This window comes from Leptonotus elevatus, chromosome 17, assembly GCF_054856555.1.
Source record: "Leptonotus elevatus isolate MCC_2025b chromosome 17, RoL_Lele_1.0, whole genome shotgun sequence".
Lineage (NCBI taxonomy): Eukaryota > Metazoa > Chordata > Actinopteri > Syngnathiformes > Syngnathidae > Leptonotus > Leptonotus elevatus.
Genome location: NC_141255.1, coordinates 18,990,406 through 18,998,706, shown reverse-complemented (window position 1 = coordinate 18,998,706; position 8,301 = coordinate 18,990,406). Strand labels below are relative to the sequence as shown.

At 49.1% G+C, this 8,301-nt stretch overlaps 1 pseudogene; it reads right to left on the bottom strand.

Moving 5' to 3' along the window:
* Positions 1 to 538: 538 nt before the first annotated feature.
* On the bottom strand, positions 539 to 7,785 carry LOC147160334 (uncharacterized; annotated as a pseudogene).
* Between the last annotated feature and the right edge of the window lie 516 nt (positions 7,786 to 8,301).

The following is an 8,301-nucleotide window of genomic DNA, read 5'->3' as shown; positions in this document are numbered from 1 at the left end:
GAGAGTACTTGATCAGCTAATTTGTACTCATCTGGCACACCTCTTGGTATTCCAATTGCATCAATGTAAGTGGAAACATTCTGCTCTTGCCAAGAGGACCGTTTGGTTTTTCGAAAAGGAGGAGGAAATTTGGGTTCCCAATTATCAATCATTTTTAGAAGGTTATCAACAGAGGTGGGGTAGATTTGTACTGGCAGTAGGAGGGTGATGAGAGCACAATATCCTGTTTTATTCAAAGCCAATTTATCAAATAATCTGTTATCGCCACACCACCACCATATGTCCCCTCTAGATTGAGGTTGGAACATTTGTCCCACGTCTATTGCCGAAATGCAGTGAGTGATGTGATTCAGTTTTCCCAATTGTTCCTGACATTTTAATACATGAGAAATTACCATCCGCAACTTTGTTTGAAAATATTGTTTTGTTTTTCTGCCATTTTACGAGGGGATACACCTTATCCCATTTAGAGCAATTGACATTGGGGATGTTTTATTCATAAGTTCCATTACACATCGATTCTCTATTTTAGCCGGGATTACTCGTAATAGAGGTCGTGGTCCTACACATATCACACAGTTTTCGTTAGTGGCACGGGCCGCTTCGTTAGCCAGCAGTAGCCAATTGTTACTGCTGCCGGACAACCCTGTCGTAACACGGAACCACTCATCTCAACCATCGAGCGGTACGCTAACAGCTTTCACCCCGGTCACCTTCATGTAATTAGTCATTTTTGGTTGTTCTAAGTTACCCATAGTCTTATTGACACAAACTACAAAGGGAAAATAGGGGTTAGCTCCGGTGAACCATGCCCATAGTAATAATCCCCAACAGGAGGTGTTATATAGAGTTGCATTAGGCGGCCGTATATTTCCATCGGGAAGAGCAAAAGTCAATTCGAGTTGACCTCCCAGTTTACTCAGTGTTACCCTTTTGCTAAAGAAAATAGCCTCCACACTAGTTCCCGGTGGCCAGTGACTTCCATCCTGGGTAGTTATAAAAGTACTCCAGTCTCGCTGAAAAACATGTCCTGTCAAATACCACCAGTATTCTACCCAGTCTTCCCCTTTAGTCTGCTTAGTGTTCCTAAATCCCTTCAAAGACCTAATGGGAATTCTAACAGAGGTGTTCGTGTTTGGGGCCACTGTCACTGTTATTGAGTTATTATAAGTCCAGGATATGAGCCAGGGAGTGTGTGGAGAATCAATACCTCGCTTAATACGATGTGTTGTGGTTACGTTCAAGGTTGTTTTGAGGGGCTTCAAGAGATACCAGATTGGCATAAAAATCAATATGAGAAAGAGTGTCGTGATGTAGCAGCAGATGGAGATGCGTTCCCACTTTGAAACCATCTCGAGATGACGTTCTTTGTTGAATGAGAAAATGGCGTTGCCAGCTTCTTTTAGGACCCCAGGGTCGACTGCCCGAGGTCCTAGGATTGGTCACAGGGATTATTCTGCCCTTAAATGTGACTCAATCTTTGTTTAATGATGTCCTCAATAGGGGCAGCTGGACACTGGATCAGTAGACGTGGTTTTCCGGTCGGGCCGTCAGGTGGTCATCAGATGGTGGGATTGCTGAGACTGGGTTTTCCGGTGGTGGGATCGCTGAGCCTGAGGCGGATCTGGCGGGCCGTGTAGACGAGATGTGGAACCACGTGTCCCCTTTTCTGTGCAGGCGAACTGCACAAGATTTTTATTTTATTTTATTTTATTTTTTTATTTTTTTATAAAGAACTCAGTATTGTTCATTTGGAAATGTCATCATCATTGCTCTTTATTATTATTTATATATATATATATATATATATATATATATATATATTATTTTTTTTGTATGTGGGTGAGTATGTGTATGTGCGTGCGTGTGTTAGCTCACCAACAACCTATTAGAAAAAATCCCATACCGTTCACCTAAACCGAACACCGCCGTCAGGAGACCCGAGGGGACCAAAGAAAACCATGAAAGGTGAAATCCAGCACCGACCAGACACCACCCACCGGGTCACCCACCAGAATTTTTCCCCAACCCAAGAAATATCTAAATTCCAACAAATCCAAAAAAAAATAAAAAATCAGGGAGACCTCAAGAGACCGAAGGAGAGACTGAGGAAAGGAAGGAAGGACAGACGAAGCCGAGTGAGATCCACAGACACCAGCCTCCACCGATTCAATGACCTGAGGAGGAAGCAGATTGTGTCTGAGTTTCGATAGATGCTGGTGTGGTGGATCTGGCATGCATGAAAATCTTCACCAAAAAGGGGAGCCGTCGACCCCTGCCAGGACAGAGCAAGCGCAACACCTCAGGGCCCCCCAGGCCGCGGCAGCGCCAAAGGAATGTAATGATTAATCAAATGTTTTACCACGACCTTTGCTGTTTCAGATTTGCATTGATATGCCTCAGGCCATCCTGAAAAGGAATCCACTATTACCAACAAATATCTGTATCCTGCCACTGGTTTTATCATGTCAGTGAAATCCATTGAAATCCCCTGCCCCGTGAAGTCACGTCTGGATCGTGAGTGCCCTGAGGAGGTTTAGATGTAGGCATACTGTTATATCTATTGCAAACACTGCAGTCCTGCAGTTCACTTTTGACAATTTGTCTCATGAAAAGATGCCACCAGGTGTGTAGTCGTTTCAATGTTTCCTCTATACCAACATGGCATATTCCATGGGCTTCAGAAATTAGATTTTTCAATTTTTTTCTGAGATGGAATACATTTACCTTCTTTCCGCCATATACCTGCTTAATCTTTTTCTCCCCGTTTGGACATCCACACACTTTTTTCTTCTGGACTTGCCTTTTCCTGCCACAGCTTAATTGTTTCTGTGGTTATTTCTTGTCCTTCTCCGAATTCACCTTCGCTCACCATCAATTGTAGTGTTGGGCTGTAGCCCGCCGCTTCCTTTGCCGCCTTGTCTGCCGAATCATTTCCTACTGACACAAAATCATTATTTCTTGAATGTCCTTTACATTTTATCACAGCTACTGCTTTAGGCAGTAGTAAGGCGTCTTTCAAAGCAAAGATGTCTTGATGGTGTTTAATAGGTGTCCCTGTTGCAGTCATGAAGTCATTTCTTTGCCATTCTGCCATGGCCGTGTGCACAACCACGTGTGCATACGCAGAGTCAGTGTAAATGTTCACAGTCTTTCCTTGTGCTAGCTTCAGTGCAGTTGTTACAGCCACTATTTCTGCTCGTTGACTGTGGCCCTGTGAGTCTCTCTGCCACTATCATGTCAAAAGTTGTTCCTATCATTTGTGTTACAGCAAAACCTGATTGGAGTCCTTTATTGCCTTTAAAACAACAGCCGTCCGTAAATAACGTCAAGTCTGGGTCGTCAAATGGGGTGTCGTAAAGGTCATTTCTCAGTGAGTTCTCTTCCAAAATTCGCTGAGTGCAGCAATGGGGTTGTCCCTCCAACAGGCCCTCTGCCATGTTAATTCCTTCATATATACAAAATGTGGGGTTGTGTCAGGACTGATTCAATCTTTCTCTGTCGTCCCCCTGTCATAGTAAATGCTTGGCTGGTTACGTACTGCACTGTACTATGTGATGGTGAACGAGAGGTTAGCCTCCCTCCGCCTACGGGTGGGGGGACGGGGTCCTGACTGTTGTTTGTGCTTATGCACCGAACAGCAGCTCAGAGTACCCACCCTTTCTGGAGTCCTTGGAGGGTGTGCTGGAGAGCGCTCCCCCCGGGGACTCCCTCGTTCTGCTGGGGGACTTCAACGCTCACGTGGGTAATGACAGTGAGACCTGGAGGGGCGTGATTGGGAGGAACGCCCCACCCACCGATCAAAACCCGAGCGGTGTTTTGTTGTTGGACTTCTGTGCTCGTCACGGACTGACCATAACGAACACCATGTTCAAGCACAAGGGTGTCCATATGTGTACTTGGCACCAGGACACCCTAGGCCGCAGTTCGATGATCGACTTTGTAGTCGTGTCATCGGATTTGCGGCCGTATGTGTTGGACACTCGGGTTAAGAGACGGGCGGAGCTGTCAACTGATCACCACCTGGTGGTGTGTTGGCTCCGATGGCGGGGTAAGATGCTGGTCCGACCAGGCAGGCCCAAACGTATTGTGAGGGTCTGCTGGGAACGTCTGGCAGAATCCCCTGTCAGAAAGAGTTTCAACGCCCACCTCCAGCAGAGCTTCTCCATTGTCCCGGGGGAGGCGGGGGACGTTGAGTCCGAGTGGACCATGTTCTGTGCTTCCATTGTTGAAGCGGCCGATCGGAGCTGTGGCCGTAAGGTGGTTGGTGCCTGTCGGGGCGGCAATCCCCGAACCCGCTGGTGGACACCAGCGGTAAGGGATGCCGTCAAGCTGAAGAAGGAGTCCTATTGGGCCTTTTTGGCCTGTGGAACTCCGGAGGCTGCTGACAGGTACCGGCTGGCCAAGCGGAATGCGGCTTCGGTGGTCACTGAGGCAAAAACTCGGACATGGGAGGAGTTCGGTGAGGCCATGGAGAACGACTTCCGGACGGCTTCGAGGAAATTCTGGTCCACCATCCGGCGTCTCAGGAGAGGAAAGCAGTGCGCCATTAACACTGTGTATAGTGGAGCTGGGGTGCTGTTGACCTCGACTTGGGACGTCGTGAATCGGTGGGGAGAATACTTCGAAGACCTCCTCAATTCCACCAACACGCCTTCCTTTGAGGAAGCAGGGTCTGGGGACTCTGAGGTGGGCCCCCCTATCTCTGGGGTCGAAGTCACTGAAGTGGTTGGAAAGCTTCTCGGTGGCAGGGCCTCGGGGGTGGATGAGGTTCGCCCGGAGTTCCTAAAGGTTCTGGATGTAGTGGGGCTGTCGTGGTTGACACGTCTCTACAACATCGCGTGGACATCAGGGACAGTGCCTCTGGATTGGCAGACCGGGGTGGTGGTTCCTCTTTTTAAGAAGGGGGACCGGAGGGTGTGTTCCAAATTTAGAGGGATCACACTCCTCAGCCTCCCAGGTAAGGTCTATTCGGGGGTGCTGGAAAGGAGGATCCGTCGGGAAGTTGAATCTCGGATTCAGGAAGAGCAGTGTGGTTTTCGTCCCGGCCGTGGAACAGTGGACCAGCTCTACACCCTCAGCAGGATCCTTGAGGGTGCGTGGGAGTTCGCCCAACCAGTCCACATGTGCTTTGTGGACTTGGAGAAGGCGTTTGACCGTGTCCCTCGGGGAGTCCTGTGGGGGATGCTTCGGGAGTATGGGGTACCGGGCCCCCTGATACGGGCTATTCGGTCCCTGTACGACCGATGTCAGAGTTTGGTCCGCATTGCCGGCAGTAAGTCGAATTAGTTTCCTGTGAGGGTTGGACTCCGCCAAGGTTGCCCTTTGTCACAGATTCTGTTCGTAAATTTTATGGACAGAATTTCTAGGCGCAGCCGGAGTGTTGAGGGGGTCCGGTTTGGTGGCCTCAACATTGCATCTCTGCTTTTTGCAGATGATGTGGTGCTGTTGGCTTCTTCAAGCCGTGAGCGGTTCGCAGCTGAGTGTGAAGCGGTTGGGATGAGGATCAGCACCTCCAAATCCGAGACCATGGTCCTCAGTCGGAAAAGGGTGGAGTGCCCTCTGCGGGTCGGGGATGAGATCCTGACCCAAGTGGTGAAGAAGGAGCTGAGCCGAAAGGCAAAGCTCTCGATTTACCGGTCGATCTACGTTCCTGCCCTCACCTATGGTCACGAGCTGTGGGTCGTGACCGAAAGAACAAGATCCTGGATACAAGCGGCCGAAATGAGTTTCCTCCGCAGGGTAGCCGGGCTCTCCCTTAGAGATAGGGTGAGAAGCTCGGTCATTCGGGAGGGACTCAGCGTCGAGCCGCTACTCCTCCACGTTGAGAGGAACCAGTTGAGGTGGCTCGGGCATCTGGTTCGGATGCCTCCTGGGTGCCTCCCTGGGGAGGTGTTCCGGGCATGTCCTACCGGCGGGAGGCCCCGGGGACGACCCAGGACACGCTGGAGAGACTACGTCTCACGGCTGGCTTGGGAACGCCTTGGGATCCCGTCGGAGGAGCTGGCTGAAGTGGCTGGGGAGAGGGAAGTCTGGGCTTCCCTGCTAAAGCTGCTGCCCCCGCGACCCGACCCCGGATAAGCGGAATTGAAGACGGAACGTAACGGAACGTAACGGAACGGGATGGTGCAAGATGTCATCTTTGTGTGACGGAGACATACCTGTTCCATGTCTCGATACAAGACGACCCAAGAAAGAAGGCAGGACGCCTCGGATGGTGCAGCTAGGAGTAGATCATCCACATACTGCACCAAAAGAACATCCGGAGGAAGTTGGAGAGGTGACAGCAACTGTCGAAGGGAAGCATTGAAAAGTCCAGGAGACAACACAAAACCTTGAGGAAGCCTGGTGTAGGAGTAACACTCATTATTCCACGTAAATGCAAAATACTTCTGCATAGACAGGTCAAGAGGAATACAAAAGAATGCATTAGCAAGATCAATGCAGGTAAAATGAGTGTGTAAAGGAGTGATTTGTGACAGAGCCGAGTGAGGATTGGGCACCGGCAGTGTAGGGGTCAAAACTACAGCATTAATAGCTCTTAGATCATGTACCATTCGAAATGTACATTCTCTTTTCTACTGGGAGAATAGGAGTATTGTAGTTAGACCTATCAATTTTGCAACGAACCCCCGCTTTCAGCAAACCTTCAATTGTTACTGAGATGCCAATTCGTCCTTCCTCCTTCATGGGGTACTGTAGTACCCAAATGGAGTCGGGTTTCAATTTAAAAGTTACTGGAGTAACATTACATAGGCCCACATCAGTTGGGTCAGTAGACCACAGTGCAGTAGGCAAGGATTGCAACATGTCACCAGCAAGCTCGCTGTCAGATGTTTCTCTTCTATGATGTCGGTCCAAAAGTTGATGTTCTAAAACAGACATAGATACAAACAAATCAGATTTAATCCAATAGGCATCAAGAGATTTGGAATACATCAAGTCTGTATGTAAAGAGTGTTGCCAATCAGTTGCTTTTGTGCAGGCCAGGACAAATGGACCCAAATCTTTCGCCGTGTGCTGGGATGACACCATCAGTGAAACATGAGGATGGCACGGAGGCATAGATGGATCAGGTGGATTTGCCATCCTATACCATTGTGATTGTTCTTCAGTCAGAGCAACTGAATAAGCCACACCGGGTTTGCCTGCAAACAGATCACCCACACGCAACTCCCAGGCATTGTCATCAATTGCTCGGAACGCTTCACTGTATATCTCATCACCACATCTGTCATAGAAAAAAGTACAATGCATACAGTCAGATACCATATCATATGACCTGAGATTACGAACCCAAGACGACCAAAGTGTCCAAAAAGTTTCAGCATCCCTCCAGCCGGAGGAATCAGTGTCAATCTTTGCCCAGTAGATGCCAGCAGTGGTGCATGTCATGGCGTGTTGAGGCACCACTGGAAATTGGGTGGAGACGTTGGAGGCGGAGTCACCAGCGCAGTAATAAGTATGTCCATCTGGAAACTGAAGAGTGAGCCCGTCCAGCCCACATTGGATCAATGGAGCAGTTCTTATGAGAAGATCTCTTCCCAAAAGGTTCACTGGACAGTTCGGTGCAAACACAAAGGAGTGCAGCAAAGTTTGTGTGAAACACTGGGTGTGTATAGGAGTTGTCATATGCAGGATAGTTTCCTCTCCCTTGAATCCAACCAATGAAATGCCTTCGGCGGTGAGGGAACTTTCAGGTGGCAATGTCATAATGGTAGAGTGACGAGCTCCAGTGTCGACCATAAATGATAAAGAAGTTCCTCCTACCATCAGTTCAATCATAGGTTCCTGCAGACCTTGGCATGTGAATTCAGGGTCCCATCATTGCGGAAACTGTCCACCAGGTGGCGGCAGGAACTGCTGGTTTGGCACAGGCGGATACTGCTGCTGGGGTGGAGCCAGGTGGGGTGGAGTGTTCTGTGACTCACGTCCCCTTGGCTGGTTGTAGCCGCGCCCTCTATGTTGACGCCTGCCCCCTCTGCCTCTCCAGCCTTGTGGGCGTTGACAACAGTCACTAGCCCAGTGTCCAATGCGGCCACAGTTGTAGCACTGGTCTCGGCAAATGCAGAATCAGGGCGTGTCCCTGAAGCTGTCCTAACTGCACATCTTAGGTTGGCCAGCTGATTTTGAATATCTGCAATGCGATAGCTGTTCGCCAATGCACTAGAAGTTTCATTAGTCATGTCCCGCTCTCGTTGCCTACAATTCATCTTGTTCAGCCTTCAATATACGGTTTTGTTCTGTCAGTTCATTGTTTGCAGCTTTTTCAAAGCGGGCAAGAATTGTACACCATTTGCT